This window comes from Ctenopharyngodon idella, chromosome 9 (assembly GCF_019924925.1).
Source record: "Ctenopharyngodon idella isolate HZGC_01 chromosome 9, HZGC01, whole genome shotgun sequence".
In the NCBI taxonomy this organism is placed as follows: Eukaryota; Metazoa; Chordata; class Actinopteri; order Cypriniformes; family Xenocyprididae; genus Ctenopharyngodon; species Ctenopharyngodon idella.
In genome coordinates this window covers 5,740,324-5,767,213 of record NC_067228.1, presented here as the reverse complement: position 1 = coordinate 5,767,213, position 26,890 = coordinate 5,740,324, and the positions used below count along the sequence as shown (strand labels likewise).

The window sequence follows — 26,890 nt, the reverse complement described above, 5'->3', positions numbered from 1 at the left end:
AGTTCAGTAAGCGAGTCAGAAGTTGATTCGGTAACCGCTCTCACTGATTCAAACTCTTTTTTACAACCTATTCAGAAGAGAAATTTTGTTCATGAAAACTACACTGGTTGTTCAGGAATATGTGTTTTCTTGCAATTATTTTGCAGCACATTCTCTTCGCACCAGTGTTATTTGATGTTATTATAGTTTTTGTAAATATTTTGAATTAGATTTTATTGTTATGTTTTAATCGTAATTTTAGTTAAAAACGTTGTCATTTAGTTGGTTTTTTTGTCTTTTTTATTAGTTTTTTTTTTAATTAGTGCTGTTGCGATCAATCGAATCATAAAAGCTTGTAAATATATATGTGTGTGTATATATACATAACGTATATATATATATATATATATATATATATATATATATATATATATATGTATATATATAAATAAATGTATTCAGACAACTTGAACATTTCATTCATTAATACAGTTTATTCACTATAGTTTAAAATAATGGTTATAAAATATGACAAGATCTAAGAGTTAAACTGTGTCAGAAAAAAATTATCTTAAGCAAAACATATGTGTGTGTGTGTACATATATATATATATATATATATATATATATATAAGGGGTGTGCGATATGTATCGTCTGCGATAATATCGTGATTGTTGTTTTAACGATATGCAATCTAAAATCTTCGTGAGATAGTCCATTAAAAATAATTTATAATGCACCCAATATTCAAGATAAGGGGGTAAAAGTACATGTCTGTCTTTTTATGTTTGTATCATTTACTATAGTTAATCACGATCACATTTTCAAATATCACAATAATTACAAATGTGATATTGATTTTACACAACAGTTCAATAAACAAGTTAATATTTAGTGACTTACCTCTATTTCGCTAACAAAAATAGTTCCAAACAAAGCCACAGGACTGATTTGCATCTCTTGTCAACAAACGGTGGTGAATGAACAAATCTTTTGAGTTAATGATTCAATGACTCACTCATTAAAACGGTCAAATGCTTTGTTCCTCAATGAATGAACCGTTTGAATGAATCGGTTGACACTCAATGACTCACTTATTAACACTGACTTGCTGCCACCTACTGGCGGTTTTAATTTCACATCTTTTTATTCTTTAAATCATTTCAAAATATCAATATTCAACATTTTATGTTTAAAACATCAAAACATTATTTATGCATTTGTAACTGCAGTTAAAATGCATTTGTCAGCTCTGAGCTGCATTAAACAGTGTGTAAATGCATGGCACTTCAGATGCAGATCCTGTGTTTCCTCTGCATTGCAAAGATTAATATTGTTGATTCTGATTTCATTTGATTGGTAACAGCCCTATTGTGTCTTATTTAGAGCCCAAGCACCAAGGTGCGAGGACCCTCTTGGAATTGCTGTTTATGTTCTAATTGAATTCATTGATTAAAGGTAAGAATTTGACACAAAAGATGAGGCATACATTTAATTAGGTTAAAAAATGGCTTTATAAAGGTAAAAATGCCCTTAACAAAAACTTTAAGAGTCAGCTGCCCACAGCAGCCCAAAACCTGCCAAGGTACCAACACAATAAACACACTCAGCAAAATATCGTCTAATTATCGTTATCGAGAAAATCCCAGAAAATATCGAGATATCATTTTTGGTCAATATCGCACACCCCTAATATATATATACACACACACACATTATATATTTACAAACTTTTATGTTAGAATTAATCATGATTAATCGATTTGACAGCTTTTTTATATATTTTTTTTATGTTTATAGTTTTTATTAAGTTGTAGTTTTTTTTAAGTTTAATTCGTTTTAGTTATTTTAGTACTACAACTTTAAGCGAAAATTAGAAATGCTGCCTTGGCAACTAGCTGAAATAAAATAAGGTTACGTTTTTTTTTTTATTTTATTTTATTTTCAGTTAATGTTTATGTTATTTCAAGTAAAAAAAATGATTTCAGTTTTATTTAACAATAACAACCCTCCTTTACATCTCATCACATTCAATTCAGGCTGCAAATTCACATTAAGAAATTCGAAAAAAAAAAAAAGATTTCTTTTGCCGTGAACACTGGACAGGAATATACAAAACATATGAACCACTTTGAAGATACTTTATGGTGCTTTTTTGATCTTGGCATTATAAATAAATGTCCAATTACGTATGGAAAACAGCTGCTCGGACATTCCACTTGCATTTCCTATTGTGTTTCACTAAAATCAGAAATGAATACAGGGTTAAAATGACATCAGTATGTGACGCGCTTAATTCATTTAGTCATGAAATATTCCTTTAAACATCAAGCACGTATTGTGAGAAAAACAATAGCTATAGCCTATAAAGTTTTACGTCAAGAGTTGACAAAACAGGAATAATGTGAACAGGCCGTGCTGACTATAATGGCGCTGTTATTAATAATTACATCTAACCGGAGAACATTACGTAGCACAAAACAACAGCAGACATATTGCATTAAAGGAGCAGCATCCAGTGCCCCCAAGACGTTTCCATTCTTAACATTTTATTACCACTTGTTTATCACAGGATTACGTGCCTCTGTGAAAATCCATAGCAGGTTATTGCGAACACCTGGGATTTAATCAACTTCAGTTGAAGCAATTTCCCTTTTTGCATTCAGCCATTAGAGAGTAACTGGGTAAATGATGTGTTACCATGGAGGAAACGTAAACAAAGTTACAGCGTTCCTTTAAAAAGGAAAATGAATGCAGACTAATGAACAACAGCGTATTCATCGGCAAACATTTTGTTAAACTAGTTCCTATGTTATGTTCATTCCTGACAAAGTGAAGCAGACCAAAAATGAGCCTAAAAATGTCTAAATGACTAGATCATGGCAGCTTGATAATTTGTGGTCCCCGAAGCGGTTAAATTTTATTAATATTTAATTGTTTTGGGGGCGTGTCTGAATCACCATCATGATGACTTAAGTACAGGATTTAGTCAAACTCTCCTCGTCACTTTGATGGAAAGTTTGCTGAAAGAATAAAAAGCTTGTTACTCCAAAAATGGTTCATCAAATCGACGGCAGTTTAGCCTTTTATAGCAGAAATCTGACAGCATATTGGCGTCGCTCAACTTTGGCAGGCCCATCAAAACAGTCGATCGGGTTTCGCTCTTAACTGACATTGACATGACATACATGATTTATCTGAATTGTGACAGTCCTGCAAGGAGCGCAGACATTTCCTCTGACAGCTAAATTACAACGTGGCAAGTCGGGCTGAATGTGTCTCATCTGCCGCTTCTCTCTCGTGCACACAGCCCTGAAATAACAGCCAGCAGTGCTCCTCGTTATCGAGAGTGAAAAGGGTGCTATTTTCTGTGGAGTCCATAAAATCACTGTGATAGAAAGTTACACATAAGGTACAGAAAGCAAAGGTGAGATAAAAAAGTTGGCGGGATAAAAATGTGCAGCATCATTTTTGGCACATAAACCACTAATTATAGTGCTTGCAAGGCAGCACTATAATGATATATAGGGTTTGTTCTGAACCCCTCACTTTAAGCATTAAACCTTTTTCAAGCCCAAACTACTTGACTTACTCCATTCAAACTTACTTTTGTAGATAATTTAATTTTCAGGTTTTCTATCTATTTTTGTTCTTCTTAAACTGTATTTTTGAAGAAATTAAAGTTTGAAAATCTCCCACTGACTCCAGTAATATTTTCATACTCAATTTTTTTGCAAATTATTTGCTTTTGACAAAGTTCTGACAGTTTCAGAAATGTTCAAAGTCACAGTCCTACAGTGTAACTGAATGTTGCTACGACGACTGTCTAATGAAGAACCAATAGAGTGCAAGTCTGCAACAGTCGGGTTCCGGAAGTAAAAACATGTTAATCCATGGTATTTGTTTCTGTTGAAGTCATCAGCCCGCATTATTTCAACTTATATTAAACGGTTAATTCCTGTTCTTGATTCTAATTGGTCAATAGCTGTTTTATTCACGATAAAACACGGCTATGACCGCTTCACCCAATGGTTCTGTGTATCACTACACAACACCCTTGCAACCACTCTTAGCAACGTAAATTGATTGTTCTCAGTTGATATTGTTCATTGATGTTTACCGTATTATGTAGAAGAGTATTATGGGAAAGAGATCGAGTGAGCGAGTTTATTACCTGCATTCAGATTGAGCATTTTCCTTCAGGTCAGTCCTATATATATATATATATATATATATATATATTTTTTTTTTTTTTTATTATGCTGTTCGCAATGCTTCATGGGACTGTAGTTTTTTTACCCTCACTAAAACCGTTAAGTATACAGTCTTGTACTTTTGTATACTTTTATATACAAATAATACTTTTGTAATTTTGTCCGATTTTCAAATACTTTTTGGCTTGTTATGATTCGCCTCATAGCTGGTTGGCTTGGTTCATGGCTTATAACGCTTTAACAAAAACTTTATTTAAATCCCCATGGGAGAAATGAATGGAAAAAAATACTTCCAGAACCAACGGCGCTAAAAAAAAGGGGGCAAGCACTAATGCATTCTATGGGAGCATATAATGAAAGTAATAATTTAAGATGATGGATGACAAAACCTTCTCATCATTCTCTTTAGCAGCATGAGAATAATATAATGGTGTGTTCAAGACACGTCGGAGAGATCGTATTCTTGAGTTTTTATGCACATGAACACCACCACAACATCGCAATTTGCCTACAAGTGGGAAACTTGGGATTTTCTTTGAGACCGAGTTGGGAGCGTCAGTGAGAAAACATAGCAGAAGCAATGGATGTAGCATCTGTATTGATGGTAAATTTGTTGAAATTATTATTATTTTTAATTACAATAATTTTAGCTAATGTACAAAATATAACAGAATTGTCCAATTATGATATAATACATAAAGAGCACCTACATTTATATATATATATATATATATATATATATATAAAAACATTTTATGAGCTGGCAATTTTAGTATGAATTTGTACAATGTGTTTTGTATGAAAATGTACCATTTAAAAAAAAAAAGTAAGCATACAGGTCAACCCCTAAGCATAAGTGTCAGTGGGGTGTAAACAGATCATATGAAAATAAATGAATGAGATTGTACGAATTCATATAAATTAGCCACCAATTTGGCAAAACATAAAATAGTTACGAACTGCCACGATATTGTGTTGAACACAACTAATGCACATTCTTTATTCATCATTTTGTAAAGTCAAAAAAATCATGCAGTATTTTTTTTTTTTTTTTTGGCCATCTTGCTCCATCCAAAGTGATTTGAACACACCTGACATCATAATTATGAATTCCAGACTCGTAAATACAAACTTCCCAGGAGGACTCGAACTCACAAGAAGACAGAAAAAGCATGAAATACACACCTGATGCTCTTCAGTTGCTCTTTATTTTGTTCCATTATGACTCCGGTATTTGTCTGGAAGTAAAACAAAAAGAAAGAATAATGCCATGTGAGTTCATTTAATTACAGTCAATCACTTGAACGCACATCACATCATGGCTGTGTCAATGCCAAAGCATCTCTGATGCGTTTTTTTACTTACACTGAACCAAAACCTAAAATATAAGTTTAGCTAAAACAATTTTTTTCAGCTTTGCATGCACTGCTATTTCCTTCAGGAAATGCAAATCAAGTTACACATGAAATGGAAGCTCAAAAAAGGCACCAAATTTGTTAATGTAGGTCTCACATTACATGATTTAATAACACACTTTGGCCTACAAAAGAAATGAATTAGGTATTACTATTATTAAAATTGTTAAAATCAGTTTTGTTCATTCCCCAAGTTTTTCCGCATTCTTTGCCTCATGCAACAGGGCTAAATTATTCAAGGCACGGCTCAAAACGGTGTCGTGCAGCGAGGGTTTAAGGTTCCATTGTCCATTGTTGAAGGGGGCTGGGAGGGATGTTCTCCACATCCTATCATATTCCAGAGAGGCTGCTGGGCTGAAACAAGAGAGCTTGAAGAGGGTGGGGATCAAGGGACCAGAGGACCAGAGACCAGGGACTGAGAGACACTACACATAAACTCTCAGACCAGAACTGAACCTGACAGAGATGCCATGCACAGACTGCTATTCCTTTCCTTCAAGTCAACATGAAATCAAAATTGCCCCTATTTTCTTGGTCTTCTTGTGCCCAACTCAATGGTGAATTTTATTCTAAGAAACAAAACATGTCTTTGTAATCTTTCATCAAAATGTAATTACTCGCTTCCCCTCTAAAATGACTTTTCTTGACATCATAAATCCCTCTTACTTTTCATTGACCCCTCCCAACCACCTCCATTTTGTTATGTAACACCCATTTATCATGATCTAATCAATTTCCAATGGATAAATTCAATGGTACATTTTTGCTCTCATATCCTGTTTGAATTGGAAATATGTTAGATTATGAAAGTAAAATGGGTTGCGAATGTCATGTCATGTTTACTTTAATGGCTTCTCTCCATTACCTGGCACACACAAAAAATAAGATGTTTTTGCTTAAGAAATGCTTATGAAGAAGATGATGACCAAATTTTGGAGGGAACCAAAGGTTAAAAGGCTAAAGCTTGGTCAATGAAAAAAACTATTAAGCTCAGAACTATTAATCTGAATATTTGGAGTGACACTTTCCCCTCAGTAACTGAATATTTATTACCATTCAGAAGTTTGGGGTCGGTAAGATTTTTTTAATGTTATTGAGGGAAGTCTCATATGCTCGACAAGGCTGCATTTATTTGATCAAAAACAGTGTTGAAAACAATTGTGCTGCTTCATAATTTAAGAAAATTTTCAAGATTCTTTGATGAATAGAAAGTTTAAAAGAACAGCCATTTTTTGTAACATTCTGAATGACTTTACTGTCACTTTTGATCAATTTATTGCATCATCGAAACCCTATAGGTCGTCAATATTGTCCCAGAGGAAAATATAGATGTTCAGAGGCTGCTCTTCATGTATGTTTCAGCTACGTCTCACTGAAGTATCAACTTTGTTGCCAGTGGTGGGGGTATCGCATTACAAGTGATACGAGTTATGTAATCAGATTACTTTTTCAAGTAACTAGTAAAGTAATGGATTACTTTTAGATTTACAACAAAATATCTGTTACTTTTTCAAATAATGCAGTTACTTTGTTTTTCCATTTAAAGACGGATACCTCTCTTGTCTCCATGTTGAGAGAAATCGGGAGTAAGTGCATAGAAATAAAATAGACAATTGTTGACATACGATCATACTTACACTAAGATTTTACAACTTGATTGTAGACTATGGTATCCTGGCAAATCTGAGCACATTTTGTGACATTAAGATCTTTTCTGAAACTCTACAGGAGACACACGAGATTTCTACTCTTTTTCTCAAGAGAAACATCTGAGATACAGGAGATCTCAGCAAAAGTCTTCATTTGCTTTCCACCTTCATCTCACTGCTGTTTGGGAGAAACAATGGCGATATTAGAGAGATTTCATTTGTGATCTTTCTTTTCAATGGGCCCCTGATATACCAGTTAACAGAGAATTTAATCTTTTGCAGTCATTTGTGCTGCATTAGAGTACCTGAGAGATCTTCGTTCCTTTCCTGCAGAATTTTCTGGAAATTAGAGGTGAACATTTGCAACACCTCAGGTATTTAACATTCCATGCCGCATTAAACACGGCAGTACAACTCCATAAAATCTGAACAAGGAGCAAATGTTAATCTATTTGAGTCACACTTTTTTGAATTTGCTAATTAACACAAAATGATCCTATTTACATATTTAGCGCCAGAGCGAGAAATCTCCTCAGCTCAGAGTCTTGCATATGATTAAACCAGGGCACTTTGTCAGTGTTAATGACATCCTTTTGTCATGAAGGGTCATTCTGACAGAACCTCAGAAGACAGAAGAAGCTAATGACCAAATAAATGGAATATTTCTTCTACGTCTAGAAAAAAAAAATCCATCCAGCATATAATTTCTGTCTAAAAAGGACGGCTAAAAGGCTTATATAATATCCATATTAATTAGCAATGTCTTTCCTGGTGCAAATATGACAATTAACAGTTGTCATTTTTGGAAAATTGTGTTTTTATTGCTCCTAGACTGAAAAGTGTCGGTTATGGTTGTTTTGTAATGGCAGTACAGATTTTAATTATAATGTAACAATAATTTTTAAGTCATTTTTATGACCAATTTACACCATGGTTTGATAAACATTTCCATAGTTGTTTAGTGTATTCCAGATATTATATTAACTTTGTGTGCTTGTAGCTCTGTGGGTTGATTCAGCTCTGAAAATGACACTACGCATGAAAACGGATGACTGAACTTCAAATAATCCAAGTGGATTGGGTTAAACTTTAAGTAAAACTATTTAACGATATGCTGTAAATGTGCATCTCTCTTGTCTGAGGGCAAGTGGTGCGCAACATCAAACATCTCTCCATCCTCTGAAGTGCTCTTTTTCACTATAATTGTGCCAGTATTTTCCGTGCAACAAGGCAAACATGCTCAAGCTGTAACAGAACCCTGTGTGTATAAATAGCCCTTTTATCACATGCTTGTGTCTGTTGCTAAGTGAAATCCAAGTCGAAAAATTGAACATCAGCTTAGCTTGAATAATTTGATACACTACCATTTCTCCAACTTGGCAAGATCAATTTTCTCTAAATCAAATCACTGTAATTACAAAGAGAAAAGTCTGCAATTGCAACCTTGCAGCTTCAGCAAAATAAATAAATAAAAGTGTCTATTTCAACCGCTGTAAAACCCATTTAAGAATTCAAAGGATATACAAATAGAACCCAGTGCAATCTGATCAATCAATGTGAGGAATAATGGCCATCAACTACAAATGCTTTTGTGTTTATAATCAGATAAATCATGATGGAAAGGAGCGTTACCCTTTTTTTGATAGTCCACTTCAGACATTCTACAAACTATAAGTAACTTTGCAACTACACGTCAACTAACTCTCATTAGAGTATTAGTAGACTGTTAAGTTAGGGTTACTAGAATAAGTTGACATACTCACAAAGTTACTTTTAGTCAGTAGAACTATAAAATGGGGACCATCAAAATAAAGTGTTAGCAGATATTAAAGGGTTAGTTCAACCAAAACTGAAAATTCTGTTATTAATTACTCACCCTCATGTCGTTCCAAACCCGTAGGACCTTCGTTCATCTTCAGAACACAAATGAAGATATTTTTGATAAAATCCGATGGCTCAGTGAGGCCTGCATTGACAGCAAGGTAATTAACACTTTCAATGCCCAGAAAGCTACTAAAGACATATTTAAAAGTTCATGTGACTACAGTGGTTCAACCTTAATGTTATGAAGCGACGAGAGTACTTTTTGTGCGCCAACAAACAAAATAACTACTTTATCCAACAATATCTAGTGATGGGCAGTCTCAAAACACTGCTTCATGAAGCTTCGAAGCTTTACGAATCTTTTGTTTTGAATCAGTGGTTCGGAGCGTAAAAGTCAGTGATTTCAGTAAACAAGGCTTCGTTACGTCGTAAGTGTTTCGAAATTTCAATGGTTCGCATGACTTTGGCAGTTTGGTTCACGCTCTGAACCACACACATTAAGGTTGAACCACTGTAGTCACATGAACTGTTTTAAATACGTCTTTAGTAGGTTTCTGGGCATTTGAAAGTGTAAATTAGCTTGCTGTCAATGCAGGCCTCACTGAGCCATCGGATTTAATTTGTGTTCTGGAGATGAACAAAGGTCTTACGGGTGTGAAACGACATGAGGGTGAGTAATTAATGACAAAATTTTCATTTTTGGGTGAACTAACCCTTTAAGCAGACAGTCTACTGTGCTAATAATAATGACTGGTAGTTGACATGTAGTTGTAAAGTTACTTATAGTTAGTAAAATGTCTAAAGTGGACTATCGAAATAAAGTGTTACAGAAAAGAGTAAGGAGCAGTTTATGCTACATGGATGGGAATGTTTAAAAACTTGCCAAAGGTTCATGAGACTTAGTTATTTGACTTAAGGGATAATTCACCCATAAATGAAAATTCTGTCATCATTTAGTCCGCCTAAAGTTGTTCCAAACCTGTATAAATTTCTTTGTAAATTCTAAAATTGTCTTTTTTTTTCCTACACAAAGGAAGATATTTGGAAGAATGTTTGTAACCAAGCAGATCTCGCCCCCCATTGACTAACATAGTATTTTTTTCCCTACTATGGTAGACAATGGGGGGGGCGAGATCTGCTTGGTTACAAACATTCTTCCAAATATCTTCCTTTGTGTTCAGCAGAACAAAGAAATTTATACAGGTTTGGAACAACTTGAGGGTGAGTAAATGATGACAGAATTTTCATTTTTGGTTGAACTATCACTTTACGACTGCATATTATCAATTATCTATGAATATGGGTATGTTTTTGCTTAGTTTTAGCAGTTTTTAAAGCAGATTTAAAGAATAGTTCTCTAAAAAGATTTACTCACCCTCGTCGCTCCATTGAATGTTTTTGTTCCGTTAAACAACAAAAAAAGAGGAAATTTGAAGAATCGCACAGCTCTTTTCCATAGTGACCGCAAATGTCAAGCTAAAAAATGTATATAACACTGTAAAATATTGTCAAAATGACAGAAGACTTAACCTGATTTAAACTGTCACTGATAATCTCATATGTCTGCATTTGTGTTACCGTTCAGATTCAAAATAATCATGTCAGGTTTGATGTCGTTAGCTATGTTTTTCCATGCGAATTTAACTTTTGCGCAAAACTGGAATATTACATAAAACGTTTGCAAATAAGGCCATTCCATGTGTTCAAAAGAACAAAATCGTCACTTCCTGGGAAATTGGCACAAAATATCTATAATAAAAATGGAAGTTTCTGCAATCAGGGAAGCCACTGTGGCTCTTTTTTCCTCCATCATAAATGAATTGTGTCTAAGAGTGCACAGACGAAACGCAATAAACATGTTTGGGTGGTGTTGGGGAATGCAATCGTGTGGCACAGTTCTGGGAGGGAATTAAACCTAATCATTTTGATGACAGACTTTGGCTCAGGCAATTCAGAATGATCAAACCAACATTTGAGATGCTGTGCAATGAAATTGCTCTGCTGGTTAGTCCAGTTATCCAATCACATCCACTGTAGAGTCAAAGTTTTTTGTTGCACATCGAGGGATTTATTCAGTAAATGTGTTTCCATCGTAGTTCATTTAAATTTTCAAATACTGTAGTGTGTGTGTGTGTGTGTTATTTCTTATCGGATAAAAATGCATCCGGCTCAACTGAGCACATTTTTTTTTTGAATCTCTGCGCATCTTGGCATTTCCATCCAGCGTTTTCTTTAAGGCGATATACCAAAATGCGCATAAAAATAGGTGGATAGTAATTTAGCTATTGACATCAAAAACACCATGTGTCGCATGTCTTGTAACCAAATGCAACATGTTAGATCGAATATATAGAATGGATAATGAGATTCGAAAGCTGGGAAATTTTTCAGTAAATAACTTAAATTTCATCTGTTCCCCACACAAAGCTATCGTATGGCTTCAAAAGACTAGGAATATAGTGCACAAGTCATATGGATTACTTATTTGGTATATTTAGAAAAGAATTTACGAAATTAAGTGGGGTAGTTTAAAGTTTTCACCACCTGGAGCTGCATAGAGAAGTCTGTGAAAAGATGCAGATCAAACCTTAAAAGAAGGAGGGGAGGTGCGAGTACAGATGGGTGATAGAAATATGCATACCAAAACTAAAGCTAGGTTTTTCAATTTTGAACTAGAACTAGCCAAAAATAGCTACTAGGAGGTTAAACCATGCATGGACACAGAATAAGATTAATACGGCAGTGGAAATAAACTTTATATAATGCTGTTTCATGTTTTTACACAATAGAACTTGGGGTCATGAACTATCTGAGGATTTAAACATAAGTGAAAATCTATTTATCTAGTTATCTTGTATATAGTGTGCTAGTTTTATGAAATGTCATGGTGTAGATTAATAACGGTGGATGTAGAAATGTAGTACAAAGCCAACAGCGTGCCAACATGAACCTTCAGGAAAAAAAGAAAAGAAAAACACTTGCTAAATTACAGAGCTATTTGCACTCAGGCATACCCCTGAAGTTCAGATGATTACTCACTATTGGTTTGAGAGCTGAATCAATATAAAGCAACCTAAAGAGGTTTCTCGTCAGCACATAAAGGTTACAGCTATTTTTCTTGAAAAACAAGAAATCATTCAGGGTGCGATATCCCGCCAGCAATCGTTCATATTGGTAGATTAACCTTTTCAAAAATAGAGTGCACATAATTCCAGAGCAAACAACAGTGAAGATTGCTTTCATCCATGGGGTTTTCCCTCTGAAGATTCAAAACAGGAATGTTTTTAGGATGTCGCTAATTAAATAATTTAGATCTGCAATTCTGCTCAATAAATCAGAAATAGTCTCACCAGCCAGACTTTTTGTCTATTGGCATAATGTTCAGAGTATATTGTAGTTTATTCTGAAAGAAACTGAAGGCTCATTTAAATTACAACACAGTGTTCCATTCTACAAATAGCAATGGAGAAATTAGAGAAAACAATGTATTGATTTGGGGCTAGAGCTTCTTGCCATCCATATATAATAAATACAGTAAATTTCAGAGATATATCTGAGAACAGTGTAATAGAGTGCTGCAGGGATGACGTCAAAACCCGGAAGACTAATTTGCCACTAGTTCCCTCAAGGTTTTTATAAAAAAAAAAGTTTCCGTTTATGAGTACAATAAGATTTCTGGTAAACAAAACTTGGTAAGAATTGGTCGTTTTGTTCTACAACTTAAATTACACAAACCCATATCAAAAATGCAAATTTTGAAGCTGTTATGTTTATTTAAAAAAAAAAAAATGCATGTTTCTAATAAGTAAACAGATAAATACATTAGGTGTGTGAGTGTGAGCAGTTTACGTTCTAGAACAAAACGTTCAAGTATCGCCAAGTATCGTCAAGTATCGTCAGACCTTATTTTACTCAAATTGAAAAACCTCATTATTAAAACCCATAGGAAAATCATGAGGAAAGCACTGGCGAATTAGTCCTCTGGGTTTTGACGTCATCCCTGCAGAACTCTATATACAAGCTGTACTCTAGGAATTTGCAAACTTTAAAAGACACAAGCCTGACCACTTGTGGTTCCTGCACAGATACTTTATTAAACCACAAAGAGAGAGAAAGAGAGAGAGAGAGAGAGAGAGAGAGAGATTTTATATAAAATATACAATTTTCAGTTGTAGTCTTTTAAATCATCTGAAATAATAAACTAAGTGCAATGCAGTGTCAAAAATATAGATTTTTTGATACATATCGACACTGAAATATCTGAAACGCTTCCAATTCTCATTTACAGCAGAGTAGATGCACGTTACCAGCAGTGATTTCTCACTCTCTCATCTCTTTGACAGTGAGTTGACACAAACCCGCCTCCCCTCACTCACTTGTTTCATTTGCTCCAGATGAATATTGTTGGTGTTACAAGGTTTGAATTTCGGTGTGGGATTGCGCGTATTGCACATAATTTCACTCATTCCCGCAGATTTTGTGCTCACACCTAAAGTGCGCACACATAAAGCGGCCTCTCAGTACTAAATTTAGTTCTTTTTTGCTGCTTATTGCACTTAAACAGTCAAATACACACAAAATAATGTAAAAATGCCAGTCTTGGCAAGTATCAGTCAGTTATGTTTTAAGTGAACATAAACAGTTGAGAAAGAAAACGCATGTGTAACAGTATAATGGATCCGTGCATCAGGTCTTAAAGTGACAGCAGCCTAATTTACCTGTTGCCAAATTATGAGATAATATTAAAAATATCTATATGGCAGTTTTTCCCCATGGTGTCGATGTCAAAATTGTGGCCAGTGAAAATGCTGAGTTGCTAGTAACTTTGGAAAACCACTAGCCACAGTGGATGGATGTATGGGTGGATGGATGGATGGATGGATAGATGTTACATCTGCTTTGTCATTTACATATTGTAAATCTTTAAATATTACAAAAGCTAAAAACTATATATATATATATATATATATATATATATACACACACACACACTACAGTCTTTGAAAATTTACATTATATAAATGACAATGAAAAACATTTAACCATTTATTATAAATAAGTCTATTGTATTATCATCACCAAGTATGGCCCCATACACAGAGGTCTGAGCTGAACCTTGAATATCCACTGCCTGGTCTTCTCATTTAAAGTTATTTTACATGTGGTTCTGCACTGACATGAAATAAATTGTTCCGCCCTCTTGTTGCAGACACTGTCAAAGTCTATATTTCTAAACGATGAGCCTGAAAAATACTGTTGTGATGAAGCCAAGCAATTTGCAGAGCAGATCGCTCACTCACAGGCTTTAGCTCTCCGGGTCATTGGCCAGAGAGCAAGAGTCAATGCCAACTGGCCGACGGACCAGAATATAATCCAAAAATAAATTAACAAAGAGAAAACCTTAAAGGAATAGTTCAGACTAACAATGAAAATTTTAATTGTACACTCTTAGAAGAAAAGGTTCTATATAGAACCTTAAAAGTTCTGTCAGGTGCTTCATATACAGAACCTTAATGGGTTCCCATTATGGGATCATTTTGTGGATTTTGTTTTAATTCATTTTTTATTTTCATTCAATTTTATGAATTGAACAGCTCGTAAACACACTTTAAAATTAAAGTATTATTTAAGACATTTCTCCTTTCTTTAAATGAGTCAAGACCCCTAAGGTTCTGAACAGAATCCCTTTGAACCTTTTTTTATTATTATTTTCTAAGAGTTGTTTCTAAGAGTTATATGCTATTTCTAGCATTACACACACAAGGAGATGTTATGCAGCATGTCCAAGCTGCACTTTTCCATACAATATACAGCATTTACTTTTGTGTTACACAGGAGAAAGGTAATACACTATTGGAATGACATGAGGGCGAGTAAATAATGACAAATTTTGGGTACATTTTCCAAATAAAAAAATATTCTTGTATACATACATACATAATGTTGCATTTTAGTTTGCCATAAAATGATGGAACAGGGCTATTTTTTCTTCAGCAAGACCAGTGTGATAATCGCACTTTTAGGTCGACGTTATCCACAATTATACTTTATGGCCACACGTAGGTTGCCGCGAGGAAAGCTTTGAAGGTATGGTGTATTCATGAAAGAAAAGGGATTGTGAATCAACCTCATCACGGTGAGCCGAAGGAATGTTTGAATAACTGTATCTTTACAGCCTTGAATGGTGGAGTGCGCCTGCCCTTTCAAGATATCTGTAGAAGTGAGCGTCTGAGGAATACATGAATGCCGAGCAGAGACACTGATTCTGCGGTGGATGTGGTAATCAGAATGCATGCATAATTCAGGCAGTTATATGAGAGTCGGTGAACTTGGGAGAAAAAGAACGTGGGCGATGATGAACGCTAATTTAGTGCTTTTCGAGAGCACCATTCAAAAAGCATCAAGATGAAGCCAAGAAACTTTTTTCCACTTAATTATATGGGTTATTCTTTTTTACGATATGCAGCAATTTGACACAAAAAAGCCTAAAGAAGGTGTTCTGGCATGAAAGGTATCCAAACTAAAGCTGTATTGTATCTGGATGACTACGGGCCCAGGGGAAACTAAGGGGTCTAGATTTGGCTGGTTAGCTGACAGGTGCCATAACTACATCATTCAGCGACTAAAAAGCTTATTCTGCCACAGTGTTATTGTTAATTAAAAGTAAAACTATTAACAATTCGGTAACACTTTCTATGAAGACCATGCTTATAATGATTTATAGCCATATTTATACTTATTTATAAATAAGTATTCATATTCTATAAATATATTTATAAAGACTCATTAAGATTTATACTGCATTATAAGAACAGTTATAGATACATTTATATTATTTTTATAATTACTTATAAGCCATGCATTTGCTTTTTCAATGTGCATGCTCATAAGCCAATATACACTGATTTATAAATGATCACATATAAAATAGTTCCAGAGACACTTGTTTGCTGTATCAACTAGTTATTATGTCTTTAATGCCGAAAGTTTGCATTAGAGGTAATGAATGGTAATTTTGATTTGTTAAAATCTATATCTCCTCAGCCATTTGCATGGTATTGCTTATAGCAGTTTGGAAGTATACTTTAAAAATATTGTTGCAGTGTTTTGCTAGTATGTAACATTAAAAAAATATATACTTTTTTTCAACTGTTTGTATTAATGATTTCCGTTTTTTTATTTCATTACAGGAATTGTTGTTTATTAGTTACACTTACAAGTAAGCAACTTAAAATGTAAAATGAGCACATATTCGTGATTTGTTAATTCGTTATTTCCTTGATTTAGGAAAATTGCATCCTATGTTTTCACTTTACTTAAAGCCAACAATGATGCATTTATAGAGATTAGTAACTATTATTACTCACAATAAGTATTTATAAGAACACAACACAGCTATTAATAACAATAATTTGACAAATAAATCTAAATAAAAAGTTATTGTAACTATAATATAACATTATAGCAATGCAAGCTGCATCTTTATAAATACATTCATGGAATCATACGACAGGCTAATTAATACTTATAAATCAGTGTATAATGAATTATGAACATGCATTGAAAAGGAAAATAATAATTATAAAAATAATATAAATGTAACTATAACTGTTCTTATAATGTGGTATGGGTCTTAATAAGCCTTTATAAATATGCTTATAAAATAGTAATACTTGCTTATAAATAAGTATAAATGAAGCAATAATTCATTATAATCATGGTCTTCATAGAAAGTGTTACCAAAAATTATTTTCAGTAAATGAAATGAAGCTGAAATAAAATAAAATATAAATATTAGATGAAAACAAACTTAAAAAAAAAATAATAAACTGAAATAAATAAATTCTAAAATTACTAAAAACACAAATTAAATAAATTAAAGCTAAATAGAAATATATATATATATATACATAATAAAGTATATATATATATATATATATATATATATATATATAATAATAAATGACAAAAGCGCATACAATACCAGTCAAAGGTTTGAAATAATTTTTTACTTTTTTTGAAAGATGTCTCATGCTCACCAAGGCTGCATTTATTTGATCAAAAAAACAGTAATATTGTGAAATATTATTACAATTTAAAATAACTGTTTTCAATTTTAATCTGTTTCAAAATGTAATTTATTTCTGTGATGCAAAGCTGAATTTTCAGCATCATTACTCCAGTCTTCAGTGTCACATGATCCTTCAGAAATCATTCTAATACAGTAGGTCAAAATAATTATTATAACTTTAAAATAAATGAAAACTGAAAATATAAAAGTTAAAAGCCAAATCGAGAAAATATTAACAAATACTATAATAGTGTAAATAATGCTAAAATAACACACGTGTCCAGACCTCCTCAGTCCAAGAATGTTGACATCTTGACCAAAATGATTGCAAATACTAAGAAAAGGTATCTTTCCCCCCAGAAAACTTACTTTGAAGGCCACATTTTGCCCAAGCAACCTTTTCAGCTGGAAACATTCTTCTAGTATCATGTTCAGATTATTGAAGTGAAAATATTCGCCCCTCGAGTTTGGACTGCAGATTCCACGTCCCACCCCGCGCCATTCCTTTACAATAATGTTTTCATGATCTCGCATTACAAAAGGGAAGATTTCAGGCTGTTTCCAGGAAAAGGGAGTATGCCAGACATCCAACACTGCAGATAGAGGGAAAACACGCCACAGCTGAGACGTCCATAGGGTTTGGTTATCCACTCTGTTTATAAATATTCCCCTGAAATTTGTTGAAAAATGCATCCAATCCAGAGTCATTATAATGTGAGGAGAAAAGGCCCAGAAATTCATGCAGAACTGCTCAGAAGTGCAGTGAATATGATGGCTGTTTATTTGATATTTTTATAGCATGTGATTTCACTTTACTGAAAAATGTGTGCTCATGCATGTCAAGTGGGAACAGACCCATTAAACAGGCAGTATAGTGGAACACAATCGGCACTCTTTATACAGGAAAAGAGCGATTCTCTATCCTGAAAGTATTATTGGTTTAGAGCACTTTGCAATCACAATTTCTCAGAATGTGAGACACCAAGGTGCAGTTACACGCAGCAAGCATTTGATTAAGCAACAGAGCAAGCGTTTCATCTTTCTTGTGGCACAAAGAAAGAGGAAAAACACTCACCTCGCTGCATTATTGTTGTAATACTGCAGAAATCATTGGGTGTGTTGTCTTTTAGTTACTGTGGACAGAAGGTGTCCTAGGGGGTCATTTACGGAGCAGGGGTTTATCTGACGTCAAAGCATCCCAGGCAACATTACTGCCACCTGGGCCCTTGCTAATAATGCCCCAGACAAATCGACCAACTCTTATGTTGCCCAGCGCAGGGCTGCGAAAACGTCACCGAAGGCTGACAGAGCAGTCCGCGGGGACCTACTGATGACGCTCAACGAGATCTGATTTTGATTGTCTAAGATTAGACTTCGTACTCACAGGGAATGAGCGAGTCTCCATTAAATCACACTCCCAGCTCGGGGGCTGCTTTTAGGGATAAAGCACAACAAAGAATATTACGCGCTACAAATGTTACATGCCAATGACCACTTTTTTTTTTTTTTTTAAAGAAATTAATACTTTTATTCAGCAAGGACTAAGATGCATTAAAGTGTCAGTAAAGACATTTATAATGTTACAAGATTGAGAAAAGATTTCCATTTCAAATAAATGCAATTCTTTTGAACTTTCTATTCATCAAGGAATCCTGAAAAAATAAGAAATGTTTCTTGAGCATAAAATTAGCATATTAGAATGATTTCTGAAGGATCATGTGACACTGAAGACTGGAGTAATGATGCTAAAAATTCAGCTTTGCATCACAGGAATAAATTACAATTTAAAGTATATTAAAATAAAAAAGTCTTCTTTCAAAAACATTTAAAAAATCAAAACATTTGAACAGTAGTGTATAATATCACTGATTAAATGATGAACTTCACACAGTTCACAAGTTTCTATATTCAGAAACAGCTAGACAGAGCACAAATACAAAGTTCTGTTATGAAACTCTAAATGACGCAGGCTGCTAGGTCCTTAAAGGGATAGTTCACCCAAAAATAAAAATTCTGTCATCATTTACACACCCTCAAGTTGTTCCAAACCTGAATTTCTTTCTTCTGCCGAACACAAACGAAGATATTTTGAAGAATGCTGGTAACCAAACAGTTGATGGACCCCATAAGGTAAGTGTTTGGTAAATGATGACAGAATTTTCATTTTTGGGTGAACTATCCCTTTAACTCAATCTGCTTGCAATCACGTCATTCTCTATAGGGCACAGCTGATTGGTTCCTGTCATATCAGTATCCAGTAAGCTCACCTTCAAATACCTGGTCAGCTTTGTAGTTGCAGAATGCTTTTCAGAAACCCTCCACCTTCCCCAGCTCCACCTGTATAATCTGCTATGGGTAATTCATGTATGCTATTTTGTACAGCAGCAGCATGTCTTACTTGCTCACAGCAGCATGTTGTGTATGTATTAGCTGTAGCAAGTCCCGTACTTGCTCTGCAGCAGCAATAACCAACAGCAGCAGCATAGCAGATCTATTCCGCCAAGACCAAACATATTAACATTTTCATGTCCATTACCATGCCAAACACTCACAGAGTTGTCATGACAGAATTAGAGTTTTGTGCACCATGTATGTTAGCTTTCAGGTCATCTATATGCTAGTGAGCTCCTAATGGTAGGCATATGAATGCAAAAGTAGATATATGCATTTAAATTGAGTAGTATTTCTCATCCGGAAGAGAACGTCAAGGGAATATACAATTTTTCGTCCAATAAGATACTCTCTAGAACAGTGGTTCTCAGCAATACCACTGCTATGTAATGAGAGTTTTTAAAAGATTAACTGTTTTAAGCCATTTGAGCTATTTTGCCTACTACTGCCAAACTTATACACTAAAGGGGCTCGCACACCGGATGCGAAGCTCAGCGCCGCGCAGGGCCGCGACACGTCTTTAAAATTCGAACGCATTGTTTTCTATGAGTGTACGCACACCGGCGGCGACATTCGGCGCCTGTCCGCGGCACCCAGCTATGACTCGGAAAACAATAGAAAACAATGCGTTCGAATTTTAAAGACGTGTCACGGCCCTGCGCGGCACTGAGCTTCGTGTCCGGTGTGCGAGCCCCTTAAGACTGACCACTCTCTCTAAAATTCCTAGTCAAAAACTTTAAACACGTATTTGCACACTCAGCATCTCAGCAAAACCCGAACATTTAAAATGAGCAGGCAGGCAATACCTGTAAATTTCACTGGCTAAATAACAGTGGCCTGCCATTAGATTCTTGTTAGCTGTTTCCAGAATTCAGAGCTGTCACAGAGACAGGTGGGATTTCCCAGGACACTTATTTCAGTGATAGCTGTCAGGCAGTAGAGACATTTTATGTGGTAAAAAAACAAAAATCACTTACAGCACCTTTAGCTTGACATGTCAGCCTGAAAACACAATGCTTGTGGTGTGTGGTACTGGGAAAAAAAACAGCAAAACTTGGCACAGCAGTCAAAGATGCCCATCCAATACATCAGCACGATTAAAAAATAGCACAGAAAAAAGCAACAGACTTAAACAAATATATAAATTACTTGGTCAGTTTCTATTCTCACATAAACAGACAACTGAAATGCAAGTATGCATACAGTTTTTATGTAAGGTTAATTTTGTGCCTGTTCATACAAAAAAGAAGAATCTTAGGGGCCGTTTACATGACACCATTTACAAATAAAACCAGAAAACTTTTTCTGGCCGTTTATTTACATGACAAAGGCGTTTGGGGGGCCTGAAAATGTAAACTTTTTTAAAATGGGGTTCAAAGTGTTTTTGAAAACGATACAGTTATCATCTCCATGTAAACTACAAAAACACAAATTTGTGAAAGCTGTGACATCATCCGCATGCGTATTACGTGTTCAGTCTACAGAGTTTCTTTACAATGTGACATCGCCAACTACTGGCCTTGCAGCATAATACAGCCTTTTTATCATTTTCGCAGACTGAAAGGGATTGTTTTGAAAACACTGTCTTTACGCAAAATCGTTCTTTGTAAAGAAACACTACACACCTATAGACTGAACACGTAATACGATTGAGCAAAACCTCACCATTTTCACAAATTCACATTTTTGTAGTTTACATGGAGAGGATAACAGTATCGTTTTCAAAAACTTGCACTTTGAAAACCATTTTCAAAAGTTTGCATTTTTAGGCCCTAAAATGCCATTATCGTGTAAATGAGCGGCCAAAACTCATCAAAATTTTCGTTTTTAGTCGAAAATGGTGTCGTGTAAACGGCCCCTAAGTGGAATGCACTATCGGCATGCATGTTTAATGGGTTGATTGGGTGATTAGGAGCTCACTTACAGCAAATAGTCCACCTGTGGTTAACTGATGTGATCTTTCCTTCCAAAAGAAGTTGCTCTGGAGACCAATCATGACCTCCTGGGCAGGGAGTTAAAAGCACACTTCAGAATAGGCAACAAGGCAGTCTTTTGAACAAGGCTGCATTTACACTGCAAGTCTTAATGCACAGATCCGATCTTTTGACCATATCCGATTTTTTTGGCCCGTCTGTTTACATTTACTTTAGACACGAATGGTATCCGATATCTGTGTTTACATTAATTCCCACCCAAAATGATTGTCGGTGATCGCTTTACTACGCACATGGTGTGAATGGCTGTTCTATTAAAATTATTTATATACTCCACATGGCCATGATTATTTGCCAACATGGACAGGTTAATAGCTGTCATGGATGTTTTGCAGCGCGAAATCTGACAGATATATCAGATATATCTTTTATTATTTTATCTACGACTCATTAGATCTAAAGCTCTGAAGTGAAATAAAGTAGCATGATAAGAATACATTCATTTGAATGAATTCTAATAACGAGAAAAAGAGCAAGAGAGAGAGCGTGCTTGAGTATGAAGCTGGAAAGTTATCACCTCACTGCTGAGAAATATAATGTTTTCAGTACTGAAGCTTATTTATAAAATTCACCAGACAGAGGTTGAAAACCAGCTGCTGAATGTGTGGGCATGAGCAATTTCTTCCCTATAGGAAAATACACTATATTGCCAAAAGTATTGGGACACCCCTCCAAATCATTGAATTCAGGTGTTCATCACTTCCATGGCCACAGGTGTATAAAATCAAGCACCTAGGCATGCAGACTGCTTCTACAAACATTTGTAAAGGAATGGGTCGCTCTCAGGAGCTCAGTGAATTCAAGCGTGGTACAGTGATAGGTTGCCACCTGTGCAATAAGTCCATTCATGAAATTTCCTCACTACTATATATTCCACGGTCAACTGTTAGTGGTATCATAACAAAATGGAAGCAATTAGGAACAACAGCAACTCAGCCACGAAGTGGTAGGCCACGTAAAATCACAGAGCGGGGTCAGCGCATGCTGAGGCGCACAGTCCGCAGAAGTCGCCAACTTTCTGCAGAGTCAATAGCTACAGACCTCCAAACTTCGTGTGGCCTTCAGATTAGCTCAAGAACAGTGCATAGAGAGCTTCATGGAATGGGTTTCCATGGCCGAGCAGCTGCATCCAAGCCTTACATCACCTAGTGCAATGCAAAGCGTCGGATGCAGTGGTGTAAAGCATGCCGCCACTGGACTCTAGAGCAGTGGAGACGTGTTCTCTGGAGTGACGAATCACGCTTCTCTGTCTGGCAATCTGATGGACGAGTCTGGGTTTGGCGGTTGCCAGCAGAACAGTACTTGCCTGACTGCATTGTGCCAAGTGTAAAGTTTGGTGGAGGGGGGATTATGGTGTGGAGTTGTTTTTCAGGGGTTGGGCTTGGCCCCTTAGTTCCAGTGAAAGGAACTCTTAATGCTTCAGCATACCAAGACATTTTGGACAATTTCATGCTCCCAACTTTGTGGGAACAGTTTGGGGATGGCCCCTTCCTGTTCCAACATGACTGCGCACCAGTGCACAAAGCAAGGTCCATAAAGACATGGATGAGCGAGTTTGGTGTGGAGGAACTAGTCCTGACCTCAACCCGACAGAACACCTTTGGGATGAATTAGAGCGGAGACTGCGAGCCAGGCCTTCTCGTCCAACATCAGTGCCTGACCTCACAAATGCGCTTCTAGAAGAATGGTCAAAAATTCCCATAAACACACTCCTAAACCTTGTGGAAAGCCTCCCAGAAGAGTTAAAGCTGTTATAGCTGCAAAGGGTGGGCCAACTCCATATTAAACCCTACGGATTAAGAATGGGATGTCATTAAAGTTCTTGGCACGTAAAGGCAGGCATTCCAAAACTTTTGGCAATATAGTATATATCTAGATAGATATATAGATACATATATATAGATCTAGATACATACAATTCCCACCTACCTCAATAAAAAAGCTGCGAGTTTTAGTGCGAGCGCATACATCACGTCTGCTTCATAATACAACATTAAATTTATATATTTTTTATAAGCAAACGTGTTGCCCTCACCTTGCAGGTGGCTTGGAATTCCAAGGGGAATCGGATATGTGTGTTTAGACATAGGTCGGATGTCCAGATATTAGATATGTATCTGATTTAAAACCACATTTGGAAGTGGTTCAGATCGGATGCGAAAAAATCGGATCTCGTGCAGATTTTTGTGTCAGATGTAAACAAAAAAATCTGATTTTTTGTGCCAGTGTAAACGCAGCCTAATAAAAGCGAGGACAGATTAGGGTCCTGCGAGGCCAAGGGGCTCATTGGAGGCCCTTTCTTGTCGCAATTGCGATTTGTCATATCTAAAGGCCCATTTGCACTGACAGCAAATAAATCGCTGGAGGTCAGCGAGTCTTTGTGCTGTTGGTTTCTAGCAGCCATGCATACTTCTGTCACGGTTTTCCCCCTGTATCATGCGACAAATCCCTTTTTGCCACATCATGTTGCTGCTGAGTTGCTTCAACCAACATTGCCACTCATATAGCTGGGAATCACCAACTCTCAATGTCGCTGCAGATCGCTGTCAGTGTAAATACCTTTACATCTGCTGTGGCTTGTTTCTGGGTGTTTAGGCCATGGCTCCATTGTCCTGGTCTGCAATCCGACCTTATAAAAAAAGACAAGTCATATGTTAAACTTTAAATACAAGTTTAAACCTCAAAAGCCAAGTAGAGAGCGCAATGAACTTGATTTGACATGAATCCTACTATGCTTGCATACATATCAAAGCGAGTCAATACAGACTAGTTCCTCCAGATTCAGAGGTGAGTAATCATGCAAAGTGCATGTGATTGTAGTGCAGGTGTGGACATGAGGAGGATTTTCAAATAGGGCGAGTTTGAAGAAATGCATCCATGTGGCTGTGTTTGAATGCAAATGAATATAAAGGAAAAACGTATTTTTTAATATAGTTTGAAAACATAAAGTTTATTGGATTCTAGTTAAATGACTATGTGGTTTTGTTTTGCGTGTCAGGACTACAGAGGTTTTATTTTTACAAACTAAAACTGTATTTAATATAAGCACTTATAAGCTGTTCCCACTTTAACATGCTTGTATAAAAAGGAACATGTCAGCAGAAGTATTGACAGCTGAAAAATAAAATGCACGTTCATTTATTATTACTTTTTCTATTAAGTGATTAAGAAATACCCTAGAGTATGTAAATATTTCTTAACTGTATATTAGTAGTACTTTTCTCTGTAAACATAATTCTCAGATAATGGATAAAGTCTGTGTGAAGAGAGACAGTGGTGTTACATCGCCACCTAGTGGACAGCAGATAGTAGCAACCAGGGAAAGTGTTTATCATTAACAAACAAAAAAAAGAGTATTAGTGAGAGGAAGAGAAAGGGACAGAGATCTACTATTCAAAAGTACATAATGTTAGTTTGAAACCTAAATAAAACACACCACAAATGTCTGTCTAGCAGTGATCAGCCATACGCTATTTAATACTTCTTTAGATCAGTTACTTCCGAACTCACAACCTGCCTTGTTCTGTCAGTCTGTGTTTTATTTTAGCCCGTCACTAATTTGTGAGAACAAAGGTTTTTAAGTCACACATCTTGATGTTAGACAATAACCTGCCTTGGTTTGTATACACAATTAAAGAATGAGGATAATTTCATGCTAAAAGAAAAACATTCACACAGATGCATGATCTAGTTTACTGGGATCTAGAGAAGATTCTTTGATGTATTAGTAAGTTCAAATGTCTAACAAACATTTAGTTGGGGTCCAAATGACAACTGGAAAATTGTGATTGTTGATCCGCAAGCACGTGCACAATATTATGCAACAGGGCAAAATACAACAGCTCCTAGTTATCCAGTTTTCCACAGGCCTTATCAAAGGTTTCAATAAGGACAGCGTGATATGCTAGCTTTTTTTTTTTTCTTTCTGCACCCTCTTTTGGATTCCATTTGTAATTACGTAACAAATGTAAATACTAAATAGTCCAAGTCCATGTAACTACTCAGAAATGCTGCTGTATGTGAGTAAGGATTCTCATTTCCAATGTGCAAATATGTTGAGCTCTAATAAATAATAATAATAAAAAAAAAAAATTATTATACAGGTTTACATTATAAAAAATAAAAAAAAAAGCTTTATTGAATCTGTAAAAATGAATATGTATCAAAGGAAAATGAGACACTGCCTCCCTCAATCCACTGGTGTCGCTGTTGGACAGTCTAAAAATGAATGGTTCACAGGTTTTGACATATTTTTGACATATCCTACATATTTTTGTAGGATTTGTGTTAGTTTGTGTTATTTTTTTTATTGCACTTTTTTCTCATCCAAATTTTTGAGGAGACCCTGCCTACTTTAAGAAAACATCCTGCAAATATGCTGTGTGGTCCACAAAAATACTGATAATTAACGTTATACATTACAACAACAAAAATAAAAAATGTACAATTCTAATATAAACATCATATATACATGTATACAGTTTATAGTTTACAGTTATGAAGCTGGTTATATTCTTAACATTATGTGTTAATTGATTGTACATACCTGAAAAAATGTAAACAGTATCTTGTAAGGGAAAGTTTAGCAAAGTAGCTTAGCATTAGCGTGTTTAGCATAAACGCGTTGATGTTACGATTCACTGACAATTTGCTTAATAAAAGATTATTCATATGTAAAGGTTTACTTGGTAATCATTCACTCACGGGAACACGTATATGAATTTAGATTTGTTTGTGGAACAGCAAAGCCAGTTTCTCCTCTTTTACTGCTGATGGTTACTTCTGGATGGCGTAGCGAAGAATCAGTATACATTGATTTGATTCATCGGAGTGAATCAAAAGATTTGTTTAGATTCGTTCACTGTTACATTATGCCAGTAGGTGGCGCGAGTGATGTGCCTATTCCTATAGTCCTAATACGAGCGACAAAACCTTTTTTTTTTTCTTTTTTTTTTTTACAATCTATTGACAAAACCCATTATTCTTATATAAAAAAAAAAAAATTTTAATATAGCCTATATTTTTTTAATAACTTTAGAATTTAATGGGAGGGTGCTAAATCAGTGAACTTTGTTGTTCACTGTATTGTTCATATCAATCTGCATTTATCTGACTAAGCAAAGATACCAAATCTGTTTGTTTCTTTTTATTATAAATGTTATCTTGGTGTGTGTGTTTGCAATAATAAAACTCCCCACAGGGTCACTTCAAGTATGCATATCATAGAGTAGACCAAGAGTAATCAGGGTAATAACTGGCAGTAAATTATTGCCGTTGAGATAAAGAGCAAGTGTGTGAGTTTACTTTAGGTTATTACAGTGCTGATACAAATCTTTACTATCTTATTACAGT

The 26,890-nt window shown here is 35.4% G+C and overlaps 1 long non-coding RNA gene across 1 annotated transcript; it reads right to left on the bottom strand.

Moving 5' to 3' along the window:
* Window positions 1–21,468: 21,468 nt before the first annotated feature.
* On the bottom strand, window positions 21,469–26,791 carry LOC127518947 (uncharacterized). Its single transcript, XR_007931694.1, has 3 exons — window positions 26,243–26,791; window positions 24,098–24,167; window positions 21,469–21,546 (listed from the first exon to the last, which is right to left on the bottom strand). It is a non-coding gene; the product is annotated as an uncharacterized LOC127518947 (long non-coding RNA).
* Between the last annotated feature and the right edge of the window lie 99 nt (window positions 26,792–26,890).